The following is a 20,808-nucleotide window of genomic DNA, read 5'->3' on the forward strand; positions in this document are numbered from 1 at the left end:
GTTAAATTTCTTGATAAAAAACATTTCCACTATTTCTATCTTTTTTTACAAAATTTCTCGTTATAGATAATATCTGGACTATCCCACTTGAATTCATGTCCAAATTCTGATCTGTGTTTGCTAATTATAGAAGAGAGAAATAGCGGAAATGTCATTTATGGTCGTGAATGGTCGTTTTAATCATACTATTGGCTATTAATTAAGTACTAGCGATTTTGATCTAATAATCTAAAATTAAATAAAAATATGACAAACATAGTTTTAAAAATGCAAATATAATTTATATCTTTGAAATATGCCTTATAATTTATTTATTTTATCAGACGGCATTATACAATGAGAGATAATCTGAAAATACGATCGACTTGAGAATTTCTCAATTAAGAGAATGATCGTAAACTTGCGCTCGTTAAACGATCTATAATCCAGAGTTCAACGTGTGTATCTGAAATATGTTCTTGCAAGTAACCCGGCAGTAACGAAGTAATTGGAAAATACGCGCGTCTCGGGACTTTATTAACTTTGTATTAAATTAGGAAATTAGGAACTTTTGGCCACATGGAACGCGGTACCGTACTTGTTAACGACGTTAGACGGACGATTACACACGTAGAAGTAACACGATCAGCGATATTGACGTCTTAGCCGTTCGATATTTACTGTCAGACAGACAATATTCCATCATAGAAAGTATTATCGGTTTAAAGAGAAGTTATACAAATCAGCCATGTCGAAAGCTAATATAATACATTTCGAGCAATTTTAACATATCAAATTTAAAATATAAAATGAATAATCAATTTGCGAGTTAAAATAGATTTCCACAGAATCAAAATTTTAATTTTCATGAATTTTGTCGTTATAAAAAAGTTAGTTTAATATAAGATATTAATGATTTTGAGATTAAATTATATTCTACAGGGCACACACAAATATGTATTTTAACTCACAAATCAATGTTATATTTTAAAAAGTTAAAAGTGTTTTGCGCAATTCGAAATTTATGAATCTCGAAATGTATTAAATGTATTATATAATTTTTTACGTAGATGATTCATATAAAAATCGTAATAAACAAAGCGCAAAGTTCACAATATTGTTTACTGTGCTACTTTTTATTTAGCGATTTTTGTATAAATAAATAAATATATATATATTTTTTTTTTCTTATACGAGAGCTTGTAATTATTTATGCTAATTCGTACAGTTCTATAAGAATACATAGTTAGAAAGAGGAATAAATCGACGCAAAGCGAGTCGTGTAAAATTAAATCGAATAGTGATACGATCGGAGAACATTATCCGCCATTTTCACCGAGCCTATTATGACGAGAGATGATTATATTCCCGACGTGGCGCGCGCGATCGGGCGCAGATAAGTGGACGTGCACGGTGCGACCGTTGCATTATGCGCAATGCATCGCCTCATGGAAAAGTTGGTCGCGTGCACGCAATCTCGCAGATTGTGCAAAGTTGTCTGCTCGTATCGGAAAATCGAGAGTTGCATTCGAATGGACCTGGAGCCTGGCAGGATAACGATGAAAAGGCCCCGCCGTTGCCATGTGCGCACACCCTCGAAAGATTCGGGTCGGAAGAGACGCGAAAAGCTCCCCGTGGAGGAGAGAAGCTTTGCTCACGCGTGTCGCGCTCTTTTCAGTCGCGCCAAAGACATTCCGCTATTCATAGCCGGAGAAAGATCCATACGAAGACCCATACATGCACACGTTTTACCGTTTCGCGTTTCAACCATAACCGTATCACGAGGACGCGTTATACCGGATCGATCGGCGATGTATCGAAACGGATATTATGACGAGAGAAATGCAGTTAAGCCAGCTTTTCACACAAACATACATGTATGTACACATCGCGAGATTAAATATCCTGATATTCACGGGAACTTGCATTTGTGCCATAGTTTTATAATAACATCACTCGCAACGAAAGAAAGAAAAAAAAAATATATATATATATAATAAATAATTACATAAATTATATAAAAATCATAAATATATAGTAACAAAATAAAAAGTTTTTTTTTTAGAATTTTGATGGAGTTTTTTATCAGCGGAATAAAACTACGTTTCAAATAAAATTGATGAGTGAAAACACATTCTGAAGATTGTAGTAATTCAACTTTTCGTAAACAAAGATCAGAATTGAGAGAACAATCTCGTGATACCGCTGAGAAATACCACGATACCTTCGACGGTACAATAAAAGAATTCCGCAGATTATACTATCTTTCTCAGAGAGGCCTTCCATTTTCAGCGAGCGGAGAGAAACGTTGTCTCGAGTAGACACGTGTACGAAAGCATTGTGAACTCTGGAGAAACGTTAGCGCAAAAGTAGTCTGGCTCTCTAGCTTTGCCAGAACCGTACGTGGCGAAGTGGCATGGTCGCTTTTTAGTGGTCGTTACTATCGGAGACACTTTTCCGTAAAGGAGTTTACTGCTCCTCGTCTCTAAAATACCGGTCGATGTATCGTTCTGAAAAACCTTCTTTTTCTTTCCTTTATGATCCTCTAGGATCTGGCAGTAAATATACTATAAGTAACATAAGTGTGACGTCTCTCGTCGTGGAAGTAGAAAAAGATAAGAAATGCAATATACAATATTTTGTCGTGGAATGGACTGTATTCCGGAATCTCAAAAAAGTCTTTTGGTAACGCTGATAGTAAGAGGTTGTTAGATTAAAGTTAAACGTGCGCGTACACAGAGTAAACACAACTGTATGATAAAACGAAATAATCGCGATGCAAAAATAATGTATAAGGTTGCAGAAGGCACAGATTTAATTTACTGTGGAGTTTTAAAAAGAAAAAGCTACGATAACATAACGAGAAATTAAATGAAGTCTTGAAATGAAACTTTGAATGAAGAAAAATAACCTTGTACCGTGTGTTGCGAATCAACTCGAAATTGAAATATTTCTCGGATTAAAAAAGGCTTCTCTTTTTCAGACTACATTATTTTCGTAGTACATTATTATTATAAATTGTATTGCTTTGTACAAATATCACAGAGCACTAAAAATATAACATCGCACCATTATCTGAAATGAAAAAATTTCCTCTTTCAATTTTGTAAAAATAATTTTGAGTGTATGCAAAGAGCTAGATAGAATATTAGCAAATGAATTAAATGTATTTATCTCTTAATTGAGAGTGTTAAGACAGCGCCGAATGATTAAACGAAGAAAAGGAGAAAGAGTGTATATTCATCGTTTGTAAGAGCTTGCTTTCGTAAATTTTGCCGCAAGCGCCATCGCCCTTTCGTGTTAAACGAAGTTACAGCGAGCTACTACTGAGGATAACATCGAGCTTGCGTGTCACTGTTTATTTGGGTTAGGTTCTATTTTCGCTACGGGTCTACCATCGACATGAAACGAGAACACAATGGCTGGATTCTTTGTCCGTCTTTGTTAAATGAATCGCTTAGAGGATAGAAAGGCGAGAAACGGAGAACGTTCGGCACAGGAAAGGGGTGCCAATCACGTTCGATAATATCGACAGCGCGTATACGACGAATGTGTGCTATTGAAGTGACGAGAATATAGATTGTTTAGGCAAAATGATAATCTTCTTTTCCGATTCGAATCACATTTTATTATCCAAACATCTCTATCCAAACATAATTTTTTTCCTCCTACAATTAAGTAAAATAATATTTTTTTTGTCATTTTTTCATTTTTATTTCGTTTTTATAGTAATTTGCGTCCGCATTCTCTCAGTGATAACACACTGAATAATCCATAAGCATCGAAGTCATACAGAGCAATTATTTACCACTGAATAATATCGTCGGCAGCCCATCGCGAAATGTGTTCGATGAATTAATTAAATATCGGTCGCTAATGGCATGATAGAATTTTGGATCCTCGCTAAAAGCGTTTAAATGTATTTTGCACTCTTTCCGCGTAAGTCAAGACCAAAAAAATCGACAATCTTCTACGTTCCCAAGCAAAAATCTGAAAAGCACGTTGTTTTTGCGCTGACAAACCTCGCATGCGACATCTAAATATTTCTCTATGCGCGCTCAAGAGAAAAATGGAAAACAGTGCCCGACAGATGCGGACATATGAGACAAAAAGCAGAAGGAAAGATATTCGCGGGATAGACAACAGAAACCGGCATTCTAGTCCATCATGCATCGCGGACCGGGGAAATAAGTCGGCCAAAATCCCTTGCGGCGATATCGTGTGAGCTCAAGATATACAAGAGAAAGAAATCACGAGGAGGATTTTAAATCTGCATGAGTCCTCAAACCGATAACATTCGTGTATCCGGAGTAAGAGAAGAAATCGGAAGAACAATTGGAAAAGAGAAATATTTCAGGTCCACTTTTAAATGTACATACTAGCTGCTTCTACTTCTCTGATCTATTTACATTTATTTGGATCAAGTTTACAGTCAGGAGAATGAACAGTCCCGTAATAAAAACGTATTATTGCAAATGATACTTACATTAATTATTATATTATTCTTGATAAATAAAAAATATATTAATTATACCGCTACCAATATATAATTAAAATATTTTAAAAACTTAGTGCAAATTTTGCACTCTGATGCAATCAAATAATAACGAAATCAAACGGCGAATATTTTGTCTGTTTAATTACATTAACATATTCATAACATTAAATTATTCATTGCATTCAATTAATCAATGTTACGTATAAAAGTATATATCGTGAATAGGAATGGTTATTTAAAATATTATCATATCTAAAAGAGTCAATTCGAAATTATATAGACTTTATAATTTTACAAGTATCCATCCGGATTTAAATGCCTAAAACCGCTTCAATTTACAAATACAGAATTAACGTTCATGGTTAAAATTCCGTTAAAGCGAAAATTTGAAATTCCGTTCCACGCCGCTTAGCGATGGAAATTTGCATGAACGTTACCGCCGTTATATACGTCCTTAAGATGCATCACTTCATATATTATGCAAAACTCAGTGCAGGATCTGCTTGCACGTCGTCGCACGGCAAAAGGAACATATTCGACGGCGAAGAAATTTTCCGAGCTCGACGGCGCACGAAATTGCGTCGCCGGAAACGACCACGTGTCGCGATCTGATAATCAGGAAAATAATTGCGCCATGTCACGGATTACCGTGGCACTTTGTGCAGCGAGTTTACAATCGTTAAAGGAAGAACTGTATTCTCTTTTATTACTTCCGTTTGAAAAAAAATTTCGTTGTTATAAAAAAATGCATTTATAAAAAAGATAATACTCGTTTTGTATACTCGTATATTGTATAGTAATAACACTCATAGTGTATTTTACATACATATCTATGTATTTTTTGAATTCAACAAATAATTGGAAAAATTATTGAAAAACATTCTAAACAAACTAAAAAAATAACAAGTATTATATTGTTACAAATGTAATATTGTTCTTTTTTGTGCCCATCAATCAATGATTAAAGAAAACACGATATTAAATCATATTTTTTTAAAAGTTTTACTTTATTTATTAAAGCAATTATGAAAAAAATACATTATTACATCCATGTTTGCCGTTCTTATTGTTAGTCGCAACAAAGAACTTTTTATTATTTTTTTTTTTTTCACAAAATATTTACATAAAAAATTTCAAAAATATTTTCAGGTCAAATGTTACACAAAGGTTACTGATAAAGAGATAATAATGTAATGATAATGTATACGTATGCATCTTGCCATAAAGATGCAACAGTTTTTCATTTAAATGTGCTGTGACATATCTACATATACACAAGGTAATGACGTAAAAGTACCGATGAACAAACCTGATAACGCAACAGCTTGCATAACGCGTGAGAGCGTGCGTCACATGTGCGATCTAGTATTATAAGGATTGTGCGATCTGGTACCAAAACGATTTCACGCTAATTCTGTGTCTGAGGAAATGTGGACATTAACCCCCGTCCCCGGCACCTTCTTCCCCTTTCCTACCTTCCTTTCTACCCGCACCTTTACACCGACAATGGAGAACGTTGGCTCATAATACAACGTGGAGCAATAAAGAGTTAACACGGTAACCGCTAATGGAGTAATGGACGTTTCGGGCGTGCAGACATCGGCTGGACTTCTGCCAAATGAGCACGTTCTTCGAGGAGGAAAGAGGAGAGAGGGCAAAGGGGGAATAGCGTCCGACACTATCTTCCGTACTAGTTCTTTGTTTTATCTTTCACATCGAGTCGTGCATTCGTGTGACTACCTATTCGTTTCTTGACTCGCCGCATTAGGCTGTAGAAATCTTGCCAATCTCATAAAGAGTACTATCATTAAACTAATATCTCCAATAAGGAAAATAGATACGGAATCTATCGCGCGCAACTAAATGCCGTATAATCTGTATACTTTAGTGACGGACGCTGGTTTACGAAAGGATATATGATTTTAAGATTATGATTCGATAAAGAGCGAACAACACGTGTGCGTGACTATGATTGATTCGCTTTTAAAACGGCAAATTAATATTAAACTGTTAAATCCTAACTACGATATATACAAAGGAACTTAGTACGATTTATAATACCGTAGTATTTCTAAACTATTTTTCAACATTTTTCTTTTTATTTCTCTCAAATTAAATTTATAAAGAAAAAATTAGTTAAATTAAGGTTGAAAATTAATCGACATTGATAAAACCGACTAGTAATAATTTAACGATCCAACAATTCATAAGGAAATATTAACGCACCGAGAAAATTTGGGCAGCAAGCTAATCGAGAGCTTTGCTAATTGTTGTTTCATTTAAACGAATCGTACGAACCCATATAATCTTCCATCATGTTGCTGCCTAGACCGCATGTCTGTGATTTCATGACAAATGATCGCTTACCACGAGCTTCGATTTCGAAGGCTACTCACACACAGACAATCATTTGAGTAGACCACATTTGGGCGCGATGCGTGAAGAGAGTCACGCGCGCCTATATTTCGTCGGGTCAGAGGTCACGAGGCCATCGTGAGGGTTATACAAGAAATCATTACGTGACTCGGGACCCTTACGAACCTGTCGACGCGCTACCGTAATTCCGCGCTAATGGCGGCCGAGTAAAAAGTGCTAACGATTTTTCAGTCCACCGGGACGCCTCGTGGTCGCCTTACAACCGATTATGAGGAATCGTGGCCTGGATTTCAGCGATCGATCGTTCTTAATTCTTAGGTTCAGGACTAATGTTGTTCGGACATGCTGCTACGACTCTAATGTGCTTTACAATTAAAACGATAATGTATTATTAATTTTTATAGTCTTCTTTCTTCTAGTTTTCCATCGTATTATTAATATGATTGGAAAAAGTTTCAAACAGTATTTTTTTATTAATTTGTTGATGAAAGAATAAAAAATATCTTGCAGAGAAAAATGTGTGTTGGTTTCCCCTTCTTGATTATTTAAAGCAAACTTTGTTTTTTTTTTTTTTTTTCAGAAGTTTATACTCCGTGTACGTACATGAAAGAGGAAAAGAGAAATACCTAATTTGCGAAAAACCTAGAAAATCGACCGGCAAAGATTTTAATGGCGATGAATTTTGCGGTTCGCTGGAAATTCGGTTCGAGTTTGCCGAGAGCGACGCTACCGCGCGCGGCTAATCAAATTCTCGCCCGTGGGACGATTCGCGCTCGATTTCACAGGACCGAGAGCGCCAAAGCTCCTCGAGGCCGATACTAATTAATTTTCATCGAATTAACGCCGCTGCTCGACGAGTCGCGCGCACGAACGGCAAAGGAAACCGCTGCCGGTACGGGTCGTACTCTGCGCTTTGCGGGATCGCTCGCGAGCGATTCAGACACCGTGAGAGAGACGCGTCCTGTATTTATTGGCACGCTGCAATTAATGGCGCGCGCGGTGTGTGCAGAACGACAGCATTGCGCCGCGATTCTACGTGGAATGTTTATGAATGAGAGAATCGATACGCGGTTCGCAAGGCATGCGTTGTAAATCAAGAGGCACGCGAATTCAACGCGCGCGTGATATGCGCTTCCACCGGGATACGCGCGTTTTACGCTCGACGAGAGACAGGATCAAGCTTCTCTCGAAAGCGTCATTAACATCCGCGAAACACGCGAGAAAGACGAAGATGCGAGACGCGTGAAGATTCTCGAGTGAGAAGATCGAAAAAGCAATCGCTCCCTCTTCGAAAAACTGTCATTGGATATCGACGGTGACGAACGGTAGCAAGAGGAGTGTGCGTAGAATAGAACGTAGCTGGGTTCGATATCACGGGAAATTGTCACTTTTCCGAAAAGAGAAACTCTGTGGATTCCGCTGCCATTCCGGCAGCGAGGATATCAGTTCCTTCGATTGACACTTCGCGCGACGTGCTTGCCGAATCCGAGACCGAAATAGGCGAAACGGTTCTGCGGCCCGCAATATTATTCTCGTGAAACGAAGCGCCGTCTCATATTCTTTCCCCATGTCGAGAAAATTTCACGTCAGTCACACAGAAAGATTCGTTTCCGAATGCTCGCAAAATCGAATGAAAATCACGGGGTATGAATACGTCACGTCCATTCGCGCAAGGTAGTTCGAGATCGACCCAATGGCGGTCCGTTTTGATTACTCGCGAGACTGGAGTAGCAAACGTGATTTCAAGATGACATCAGAGCCGCGAACATCACGACTTCCGCGTCCACGCTTCTATTACGGTGAACCGTTCGGCGCTTTCTCGTTAGATTTATGTATATATCTGACTAGTGCGTGTGCGCGTTCAAACGATTGACGTGGAAATATGGCGTTTACACAGCTGCCATGCACGCGGGATAAAGCGCCTTTTAATTAACGCGCATAGATCAGTGCCTCGCATAGAGACAGGTGCGCTTTGCATCAAGTCTGTCCTGATATCAGCGACATTATTTTCATATCACGCGTGTCATGTACGAAAATAAAGCGGCTTCCTGGAATAACTAGAATCAAGTCAATCATTTCAGGTGCAAAAGAGTGTCGTTGAAATTAAAAAAAGAAATTATACATATTTTAAACTTGTATAGCTTTGAATTCATCAATAATATTGTTTAAAATTTTGTACAATATTCTGCCATTATTTTGTCAAATACTTCAATTATATTGTATTGCTCGAGATATTCAAGTTTTAACACATAAATAACACACGCCGAGTAGTCGCGATAGCCGACTTTAAAACTCTTTTAAGTGAAAATGGCGCCCGAAATGATGTAATAGTATCATTAAAAGCCGCGATTACAGCCATGAAGGTTCTCTAAAACGCTAACAGAGAACGCTATACAGTCCGCCGACTTTTCCCGCGAAAAAGGAAACGCTTGGCACAGCCCGGTCACGTCTCACCGAAAATACACGTCAACTCGGTACCGCGGTAGAGTCGGTGTGTCCGAATTTGCACCGTTCGGGAGTTGCCAACTGTGCTCGTCCCGACCAAATGTTCCGCGTGCGGTTCTTGTAACCGAGTGACCCACACACCCGGTGACGAGTGCGGTCCGCGAAAACGCGCACGCGAAATTCCGTTGAGTAAACTCAAGTAAAGTGGAGCAGTACGAAGGACCGAATTTAGAGTCGCCGCGCGACCCACGGCGAGTCCCTTTGCGAGAGAGGTTTCAAATGAATATCACTTCACGCTGTGGTAGCAACGTCGAGTACTCTAACGTTGTGCGCTTGTAGAATTAGAAGTAGAATAAATTTAGAATATGTGTTACACACACACATATATATATATACATATACATGTAGCGTACGTATGTTTTATTCACCGAGTCACGGACCATCAGCGGATCGTCGAAATTAGTTTATGTACCTTGCAATGTCACGACGGGATATCGAATTGTGGAGTGAAACGTGAAATCAAAGGACCAATTGAATCGTTATTTACATGTAAAGCATATAAAATAAAAATGACGAAGAGGAGAGAAAAAAAAGTAAAAAAGAGGAAAAAAGGAGATTTCTCTATATCTCTCGTAAGAATAACTTTACACAAGTGTTAAGAGTAAATATTCTCCGCGTGTTGTTTAGGTCGCGCGCCGAGGCAATTTTTTGCATGGGCTTCGTCGCTTTGTCTCATCTTCGCGCGCGGATGAAGAGTGTAAGCTGGAAAAATGCAGTACATGTGGTAGTGGTGCTGTTGGCAGTGGCGTTACGTCAAGACTCTGGATTCCCGACAGGGCGTTATACACGCGTCTTTCCGCTCTGATACGCGGTGAGAGCGCGCGTCCGCGCGACCATTGTTACCCTGACATTCTGCGAGGGAAGAAAAAACGAGAAGAGTGGAGAATCTGCTGTTTACATACGGAGAGGGGATGAGGAAGTCGAAGGGATGGATGTGTTGGGTAGATTCCACAGCGTAGTACCCTCGGGCAATACACCGTAATTCCGCAACGCGCCTGTCAGATCCGCATGACTTAACGCACACAGAAGGCACGACGGCAGTGCAGAGATGACTTTATACGAGAGTCAAACAAGAAACGGAGATCACTCGTGTTATCGAACGAAAAAGAAAGCAGCAAATTGAGAAAAATGTGAAAATATATGTCAAACGTGCAATATTTGTCCTGAGTCAGAAAAATATTTTCTTAACGGCTTTGGTTAGAAAATGTTGTCATCTTTATGTTTATATCTATATCTCCTATTTTCCTTTTCTTTCTGTTCTAGATTACAATTTCCGAATTGGTTTTGACAAATTAAATTTTTCTTTAATATATTATTTTGTCTGTTCTCCTTTAAGAAAATTAATAATTTAAAAAAAGAATTGAACATGCATACTTATTAAATTTTAATATGCAGAAGAAATCCTTGAGATGCTTTAATCAGTTTAACATTAATAATGCACACTACTCGCAAATATTTAGGTTAATAGAAATATTTCATATCGCATTAAATCAAATACGGCACTGAAATATAGCGATCTGATTTTACTTATTTAACAAAGTTTATTACCACATTGAAGCTAAAAATCATACTGATCAATATATATCATACATTTTTTTAAAAACAAAAATGTGAGAGAAAGTTGATGACATATATCTGATTTAGATAGCTAAACTCAATTTGCATTACGTATAAAATGATCTTTTCCTTTTTGATCGGATGATATATATTGACAGGCTGCGCATAATATCGATAGTGAAGGTAATAATCTTCTGCAAACAAAAACCTCATCCAGTTTTTATATAGCTTAGTTCGTGAAAAAAAAAGTACCTGAAAAATCTGACATCGTGCTATAAGTCCGCGTTTCCGTACGTGTTTGCACGAAGGCAAACACAATCAACTTCTAATAATGTTAGGTTGCGGAACATCTACTACAACAGATTCTATGAATATAATATTCCCTAGACAAATCTTTAAAATTAATTAATTAAAAATATGGCTGCTTACTCAATCACATTAGACCATTTGTGAAATATTTCTATAGTTTAAAATATATTTGAAAATTTATAAGAGATTTGTAATAGATGAAGCTCTAACAATTTCAATATCAGTCGTAGGAAATTATAGTATTCATTTCATTTCTAGTTCAAATGAAACAATCTGTGTTAATTAAGCGGGCGCGACAGAAAGAGAATTTCGCAAAGACAATCGTCTGATCTTTGCATATCGAAGATCTTGGAATTAAGAATTATCTCGGTATTGCGAGAACAAAACATAAGACAGAACAGGCGAGAAAAGAAGACCGATAGTAGTCGACGAAACAAGCGATCTTTTTGTCGCGGGAACGACTTACAGCCCGCTAGTCACATTGTAGGATTCTGCAGCCTAGAGTTTGTATAGGGTCTGGCATCTGCATGATAACATGGAAACCATTTACAAAATGAGGAAAAGAAAGAACGAGAAAGGAAAAACAAAAGTATAATCTTCGGAGAAGAGTTGTCCTTCAGATTATTTTGTCCTCTCCAAAAAAGATTCAAGATTACAAAAATATATCTAGATAAATATTTAAATATATTAATATGTTTAAATAAATATAATTACGCCATAACTTTTCGATTAAACGCTAACTAAATATTTACAAATTATATTTATGGAGAAGTAACTTATTATCGAAGATATAAAAAAATAGATGAGAAAAAGATTAAAATGCCTCAAAGTTTAACATAAAATATTTGCCAAAATCAAAAGTTCAATTAAATTTCTAAACAAGAAAGAAATAATTTGCGTTCAATTATATAAATAACATTCTCCGTACTGAAAATTCGGAAATGTCTTCCGACATTATTTAAGTATTATTAAAGAGACTTCCTATGAACAATGCAATAATACTTAAAAAAATTAATCATGTAATTCCTGGTAAAAAAAATGCAACAAAGAAACGGAAGAAGAAAGCAGACGCCTTTCGTCCTGTCGCGCCGCATCGCGCTACCGTTTCATTTTTCCGCGAGAGAAGTGAAAAGAGGCTAAGGATAATTAATTAATCTGGATGAAGGTACACCCAAGAACTTCCGTCTCACTCTACGCTCTTTATTATCCGTGCGAAACAATGGAGAGTGTGCCCTCGAGGGTCCCGAGAAATATTCGGACGATTCCTCGCAACGCGAACACAGCACACGCCGCTCGTCGTGGATTTGCATTGAGTTCGAGAAGTTTTCAAATAAACACGGGGAATACTGCGGCAAGAAAACGGCAGCAGTTAATGGAACTTTTCCATTTCCGTTTCTCGCCGTTCGTCTGCGGAAGTCGAGCTTGCGACTTCGCTGTTCGTACATCTCACAAAAACTCGAAACTCCGGACGATCTCGCGAGGAACGATTTGCTGTTGAATAATCCCTTAATTATGGTGTAAGAAATGTAAGCTACAAGAGTTAATCTCTGTCCACTCTCGCGGTGGTCGATATAACGATAAAATTATTCTTGTGTTTTTTAATTATAAAATTATAGTTAGAATATCTTGAAATTGCTTTTAAATTAATAAATTAATTTGCAAAAACAATAGCAAGTATTTATTTAACAAGAACAAGTCTTGACAAAAGTATCTTTTGGTACAGAATAATATTATAAGATAAAAGACGACAGTTATAAAAAAAATAATAATAAAAAAGAATATTTAGACAATACATTTATTATACAATTGATCCGAATAATATATTAATAAAACTCACTTAAAGGTATCAAGAAAATAAGAACGCTGTTATATTTCAGCTGTGTTGCGATAATGTACGTCATGAATTATAAATTTTTAGTACTAACAGTCAATATCGAAATGCAGCTTTTATTGTCTCTTCTACGTTTAAGGGTACTTTTCATGCATATTTTATTTTATCGTTAACTTATTTAATAATTCCGATCATTGACTCTATTTCAGATATATAGTTTATCGATTTATACATTTTCGTTTCCATTAATCCCCTATCATGGTATACACTCACAAATCTAATTTGAAAACTAACCAATAATAAATAAAATTCGCCAATAAGTAAAAAAAAAAAAAGAATTTCCACAAATAAATTATTTCCTGATTATATTTTTTAAAGTATATTCTTAAAATATATACATCGATAAAAATGTTCGAATAGATGAAAATTGAATATAAACTCAAACTAGATGAAACTAATTATATTGCTTAAAATACTGACATTTTGGAAAAACAATAAAAAATTCAATCATATTTTTAAAAAAGACAAATAATATAGAGAAAGCTTAATATGAAAAATATAAATTTTTGAGAATAAAATGAGAATTAAATATGCAAAAAGCATAATAAATAATAAATAAAATTATACAATTATAATATATATTTTTATACACTTTTTTCGGAATAATATTTTAATATTTTAATTACTGAATACGCGATTAACAAATTTTATTAGTATCATTATTAATGATCAAAAATTTGCGTAACTGAAAGTTTTTCGAGCTGACGTCGAAACGTCTATGCGAATTGCTTGGCAACCAACGAGATTGCGTGACAGTACATATGAGACCGCACTGTCATCAGCAGCATATGGAGCAGCAGTAGAGATGTTCCATACAAAATTTCAATCTTATCGTCGACCGTGAGAACATTTCTCGTATTCTTTTACCATCATACACTGAGAAAAAATATCGCTCTTACGACTCTCTTATGTGAGCGCCATGGATGATAGCATATAATGACACACTCGGGATAAAAATAACGGTGAGATAACAGAGAAAGTACCTCTCTTACACGCATACACATACGAATTTATTTTCTTTTATATGTTATATCATCTGTATTTCATGTTTATATATAAAACGTTTTTATATGTCATATTTAATTAAAACTAGATAATACTTAACTGTACTTAATTCAAAGTGTCTACTCAAATCTTGTAAAAAAATTCCCTGATTTTCCAGGTATTTTTGCTCAAAATTTCAAGTAAAAATAATATTTTTAAGACTTTTTAATACAACTTTCTCTAAAAGAAATTTTTTTGTAGATTAGTAGATTAAAATTAGAAGTAGAAATTTTTTTATTACATGCATTCTAATGTTGCAATCTAATTTTTTCTTCATTCATATGAAGGAAAAACACAGAGTCTCTTAAGTTTCAATGCAAGATTTATAAATGTATGTATTAAAAAAACTGAATAATTTTCGTAACAATTTTTCATTCATATAAAATTTCCATTTTTTTATCATTAAAAGTTAGAAAGAGTAAAAGTTATTAGAATATTAATTAAATAAATTAAATTGTCAAATTAAACGCTAGTCATATTTCGATAATTCTATTGATTAATAAGACTTCGTGTTATTCTTCAATTATTTTTAATTTCCAGAAAGAGAGAAAGAGGGAGTTCTATATATCAAAATTAATAGAATATTTATTAAACAAATTACAAAATAGATCGTCCGAAACGCCAAACGTATACGAATATGACATTGGCCGTATTTCGATAGTTCTATTAACTTTAATAAGATTTCATGCCAGTCTATAATTACTTTTAATTTTCAGAGAGGGTTCTATGCGTAAAAATTGTTACAATATATTTATTAAATAAATTAGATTAAATACTGATTGTAAGATAAGACGCTGGTTATTTTGAATATTCTATCGACTTTAAATGAGATTTTGTGTTATTTTTCGTGTCGTTTTGCAATCACTTATACTTTCTGAACAAAGTTCTAGATATGCGTAAAAATTGTTAGAATATTTATCAAACAAATTAGATATCGAAACACCAGTATAACATAAATCTCATTTACGTTCAGTGTTTCGTGCGATCTAATTTATATATTTATCTATAATATAATATTCTAATTTTTACGCATAAATAAAACTTTTTGTAGAATTATTGCAGCTATTCTCAAGTGTTTAAAATTGTGCAAGAATGCTGAAAAAATTGTCGAAGGGCAAAGTGAGATGTAGCGTTATCCTGTCAGTTTGTCCCGATTTTTTTTGCGGCCTATTCTTTTAATTGCCAGTACTATTTATTTAATCTATGTATCAAGAATTCTAGAATTATTAAAATAAAGTCAAAACTCTCTACTCAATTAATGAGTTTTCACGAAGTGAGTCAGTTTCACACATATCGAAATAGAATTGCATGAAACATGCTATGCAATAACTGCGACAAAAAAAATTAATTCCGCGAATAATACGTAATAAATTACCTCATACGTAATATATTATCTCTTTGTTCCCACAAAATCTGATCCCAAGTCTGCGGTTTAATTTTTCATTAATACATCTTCATAAGCACTCACGAAACATTGGCGATATTTCGCACGATACTCCCGGTTTAATTGTTTAATTAATATTTTAATAATTTTTACACATAGAACTTTTTGTAAAAATATCGTAGGATTTTCAAGCGCTTAAAATCTGATAAAAAATGCTAAAAAAATCGTCAACACACAAAACAAGACGCAGTAAACTTGACATCTGAGTTTGTCTCGAGCCATTTTTGTTGTTTAATAGTCAGAACTATTTATTTAATTTTATCAAGAACTCTAGAAAAATGCTTTATTAAAAATAAAGCCAAAACTCTCAACAATTTATGAGTTTCCACGAAGTGAAACACCAGTTTCACACATACGGCTGACGGTTTACAAGATGAAAAGCAAAATTATCAAAAAAAGAATTTTCGAAAAAATTCCCTAAATCCCAATAAAATTCCATGAGACTTCCCTGATTTTTCCAGATACAAAAGAAATTCCTGAATATTCTCGATTTTTCATGTTTTTCCAGGGAGTAAACACTCTGTTAATTATTTAAATGCTTAGTATTGTTTGAATTAAAGTAAAAAAGAAAGACGTGCATTCCCTTTTTTAGACATAATAAAATATGCATTCAATAAATATATTCAGTGTTCAGCACTGAGTATTCAAAAATTGATGGTCAGTAATTAAATAAGTTGGCGATAGAATAAAATATATATGTAGAATATTCCTAATACCTTAATAATACAGAAGAGATAATGCATAAATTAAACGACATTCTCATTTCTATTCTTCCTGCAAATTAATAATAATTTTAAAGCAATTTCAAGAGCGCTAACAATGTTTTTACGTCATAATTACAAACCACACAGGAATAGTTTACACGGTCACAACAAGAGTGGACAGAGATTAACTCTTGCATCTCTTACACCATAAATGTACATATTTTCAATGCATCATTCAACGTATCATTGTCACCGATCAATTATTCCCACATACAGACGATTAAGAACGCGACATCCACGCGTGCGGAGGCATTTTAAGCTTTCTTACGTGCAACTCACCTACCACGGTAAACCTACATGCCACGCGCTACTTTGCCGAGGATCATGCATAAGCGTTCACCGAATTACATCGGCATCCAATCAGAACTCCTCCTAGCGGATGCGAACTCAAACCCCGACCCTGATCGATCCCTCTCGCAAGTTTCTCCAAGACCGTCAACTCCTGTCGAAACTTCAGGCAACTCCGAGTAGAATCGCGAACAGATTCCTCTCTCTGGTAAGGCTCTTTCAACAGGTACTTCTCGCCTTTTTGCGTGCGAGATCATCTCGCGGATTACGACGGAATTGTGCCACGACGACATTCACGATGTAAAATGCCATTGAATTGATTCGCCGCATCGCGCGTGCACGTTATTGACTGATTGAAATATCTCGGTATCTTGTCAACAGGTCTTATCTATGATGTGTTATATGCTTTTAAAGTAAATCGATAGACCAAGTCGCGATAATGTTAAAATGTGAAGAAATTCTTCATGACTCTTTTATTATATTTAAAATATTAATTATTTACATTACATCATTGATAAGTTTAATAAAATATTAGATCATTGCAAATAAAATTATCGTTTTTCATCTTTAACGTAATGTTGTTCTTTATATCTTTTTTTTTTTTCGATAAATTTATTAATATGTAAAAGTATTTTTAAAAATCTAAAAAAAATTATATATCTTTTTTTATCCTTCTTAATATAAAGACTAGAATAATAAATTTGAAAAATAAATGCTTAAATATAAAAAAACCTTGGGTTTTAAGTCCCTAGCTTTTCGCTTAAATATATTGTTTTGCAATTATTTGTTTTCGAGAAATTGACGCTGTTAGAAAAATCACGGACAAAAATAATCCACCAGTACGGAATAAGGATTAATAATTTAAAGTGTTTGTAAAGTGTAGTTCAGCTTTTTTCTCTGTCAATATCGCTGTATGTGTATCGTTTATATTATGCGATATACGTGTTTATAAACCGAGTTTTCTACATCATGAAAAACAAAGACATTCCAATAATTTTTTTATATAAGTTCGAACTCAATCATAACGCGGTCGAAACAATGCGTAATGTAAATTCTGCTTTCGGTGAAGGTACTGTGAATGAACGAACCATTAGACGTTTGTTTCAAATTGATGGGAAAATTGTTTGAAAGAGATTACGATGTAAAAACTATTTTTAGAAAATTCATTACGTGTCGTCCTCAAAATTTTTATCGGAAAGGCATTAAAGGACTTGTATCGCGTTGGAAAAAGTATATTAAAGTCGATGGGGACGATTTTGATTAAAAAAATTAGTAAAACGTATAATATAGATGTTTCAATTAAAAGATAAAAACGGCCATTTGATTTGCAACAATCTGTACGTAGAACAAACGGCAAAATAAGTTTTATTATTTAATCGTTAATTTCTCATCAGAGTTTTTATTATTTTTCAGACTCTAGTAATAAGATGCAAATGAGAAAAGTAGCAAATATATTTACGAGAAGGAGTTGGATCTATCAGTCTACATACAAAATTACAAAGTTCTCGCAAAGTCAAGCCGAAATTTCACAGCACCACACGCATTAATGTCCGTAGATGAGTTATTACGGTGAATAACATTACAGCGAGTTCGCCGAGTATTATTTCCATACGTAAGTACGTATCTCGTATCTCTCGCGCTTCGTACGCCGTAAGATATAATGATATTATTACGAGCCCCTAAAAGAGAGGAGAGAATATACGAATTAAAGTCGAACACGCGACGGAGCCATTCAAGCGCGTTTCGTCGGCGCAAGAACAATCATATGCGCGATTGTGCGTTTTTATATGATAATAGATTGCGCCCACGCGTGCGCATACCTTCGTGTATGTACACATACATGTACAGAATGGAGAAGAGCGTAGGAATTTCTGAATTATTGTTTGACATTCTAATGGGATGTACGCGGAGGTATTTAATTAAACGAACATTATAATGAAGAGAATAGGAATGAGTTTGTTGACGTCGAGCTGTTCGCTTCGTTGCTGACCGTGTCGTGTCACTTTAACGTTTTTGCGCCGAAAAGAGAATACGTCGTGTTTGTATTACACTTCGCGGTAATGCCTCCCCGATGTATGTACCAACCCCTCCCTCCCGCCTACACGTCTCTATTCATAGGGACGCTTAACACGCAGCTCCCCCCCCCCTCTCTTCCCCACATACATTGTACGTACATAAAACATCGCGCCTGAAATTAATGCACCAAACGAGTGAAATTGTCATGTTTTCGGCTACCACGGTGAGATGCAGTTGAAATAATTACATTGATTAGCTTCATCATTAAATTTAATCATTAAGAATAATGATCGCGTTAAAATGGCAAATGTATAATGCAAATTAAACGTGTAGTGAGAAATGACAATTATATAAACAAGTGAAAATTTTTGATTAGTTTTGAAAATTTGATAGTTTAATCTTTCACGGAGATAGTAAAAAGTAATAAATATGCCCTGGAGAGTTCACGTATCGACGTATATAATATCGACACAAAATTGCAAGAATTTATGTATTCGCGATTCCGGATTAAAGAGATGTGTACGTATACACTTATGTACATGCGCTTAATGTGCGATCGCGAGGGCAAACATTATGCAGCTTTATGTAAATTTCCACGAGACAAACTTGTCTTTTACGAAATAAAACACAGCTCCTGTAAAAGTAAATAAATCATAATTCCCTCACATTTCGCGTTCAAGACGTGCACCTAAAAGTATATGAAAAATCTAAAATTATTATTTCTTTTCTTTTTAGTTAATTTATATAGATATTTCCTAACAATATATGGAATCTGTCTGTCATTTTTTTCTAAGAATATTAAATATGTTTGATATCTCTTGAAAAAAATACGAAAAATATTAAGAATAATACAGTTTAGTTTTTTTTTAAATTACTTCCATCCATTTCAGCGCATTTGGTCTCTCATTAATAATAAAGACAAAGAGAGCGTATTCGCCAGTTAGAAAGCACATAGTCGATAAGTACGATTCGTAAAATATTAGATATATCGCCTACGTTTAAAGGCTTCCGGCAATTACTATGCTGTGTCGAGGTACGATCGACCCATGCATTTCCGTTGAATTAATTGCCTCTAAACGGGGCCAGACTAGGGGCGATAGAGGTGCCCTGCAGGGTGAGCGAGCTTCGGGGCGCGATTAAATCACGCTCGTTAAATCGAAGCGAACGGCGCCGGTGCCACAAAAATCGGTAGCTCGTTTTATTCCGGCCGACTTTAAAATCGGCACTATATGACAGGGACGAGCGATGAAAAATTAATGAGCCCACTGGTTGCCACTCGGCGCACCAAAACGAGCATGGAAGTGGCGGATGTTTGCGAAAACAGACGAACAATGACGCTTTCCCACGATTTCGATGGATCGGACTTTTTTCTTGCTTTTTTATACGTTTGACCGCGACAAAATTAAACTCAGCGTGTGCCGTCTGTCATTCAACCAGAATAAGTAAATTAAATCCGGTGCGAGAAATTCTCCATCGACAGACACCTTCGGTATTCGACGCGTCTGCGACATCTGTATTAAAATTAACCCACGTATCGTGGCTCATAGGAATTTCCCGTGAGTTTTGCAACATCCCGATGACATTAATTATAAATTCTGTGACATAAACCTTCTCCCCTTTTGCATAATAAATTCATTTGAATTTCAATTCCTTCCTCTCTCTCTTCCTCTCTTTCTCCCTCTCCCTTTCTCGTCTATCTAGAAATAATTAATTTATAGCCAAACACGCTCGGAATTTTCTTATATTATCCTCTCTTTGGAGATGAAAATCTATTCATTTTCCGGAAAATTTGTATTTTTTTGTTTCACCGATGAGGCGAAACAAGGGAATAACTTTCGACTCGATTCCCGATGAAGTGGCGAGCTCGATAACAAATTGGCGGACTTCGTCGCGGGATTCGCCCGATAGGAAATTTTTAATGAAAGTTACTAGGAAGGATACAAAAGTTACGGAAGAGCCAACGAAGCGAGAAGAGTCCCCGGTAATCTCTGACATCTTGTTACAGCTTGGTGTAAGAAAAGCGGAGGAGAGAGATTGGCGAACGGCCGCGAAGACTGGCGAGGCGCAACGCGACCTCCTCGTTCAATTAAAGCGTCAGCGTCCGCGGAAAACTTTTTTATGAATGGTTTTCATTACG

At 35.6% G+C, this 20,808-nt stretch overlaps 1 protein-coding gene across 8 annotated transcripts in view; it reads right to left on the bottom strand.

The window, feature by feature from the left end:
- Positions 1-20,808, bottom strand: part of Pgant9 (polypeptide N-acetylgalactosaminyltransferase 9) — a 207,426-nt gene that overhangs the window by 70,487 nt on the left and 116,131 nt on the right. The gene's annotated exons all lie outside the window — the stretch shown is intronic.

The sequence above is a fragment of the Anoplolepis gracilipes genome, chromosome 2 (genome assembly GCF_047496725.1).
Source record: "Anoplolepis gracilipes chromosome 2, ASM4749672v1, whole genome shotgun sequence".
Taxonomy (NCBI): domain Eukaryota; kingdom Metazoa; phylum Arthropoda; class Insecta; order Hymenoptera; family Formicidae; genus Anoplolepis; species Anoplolepis gracilipes.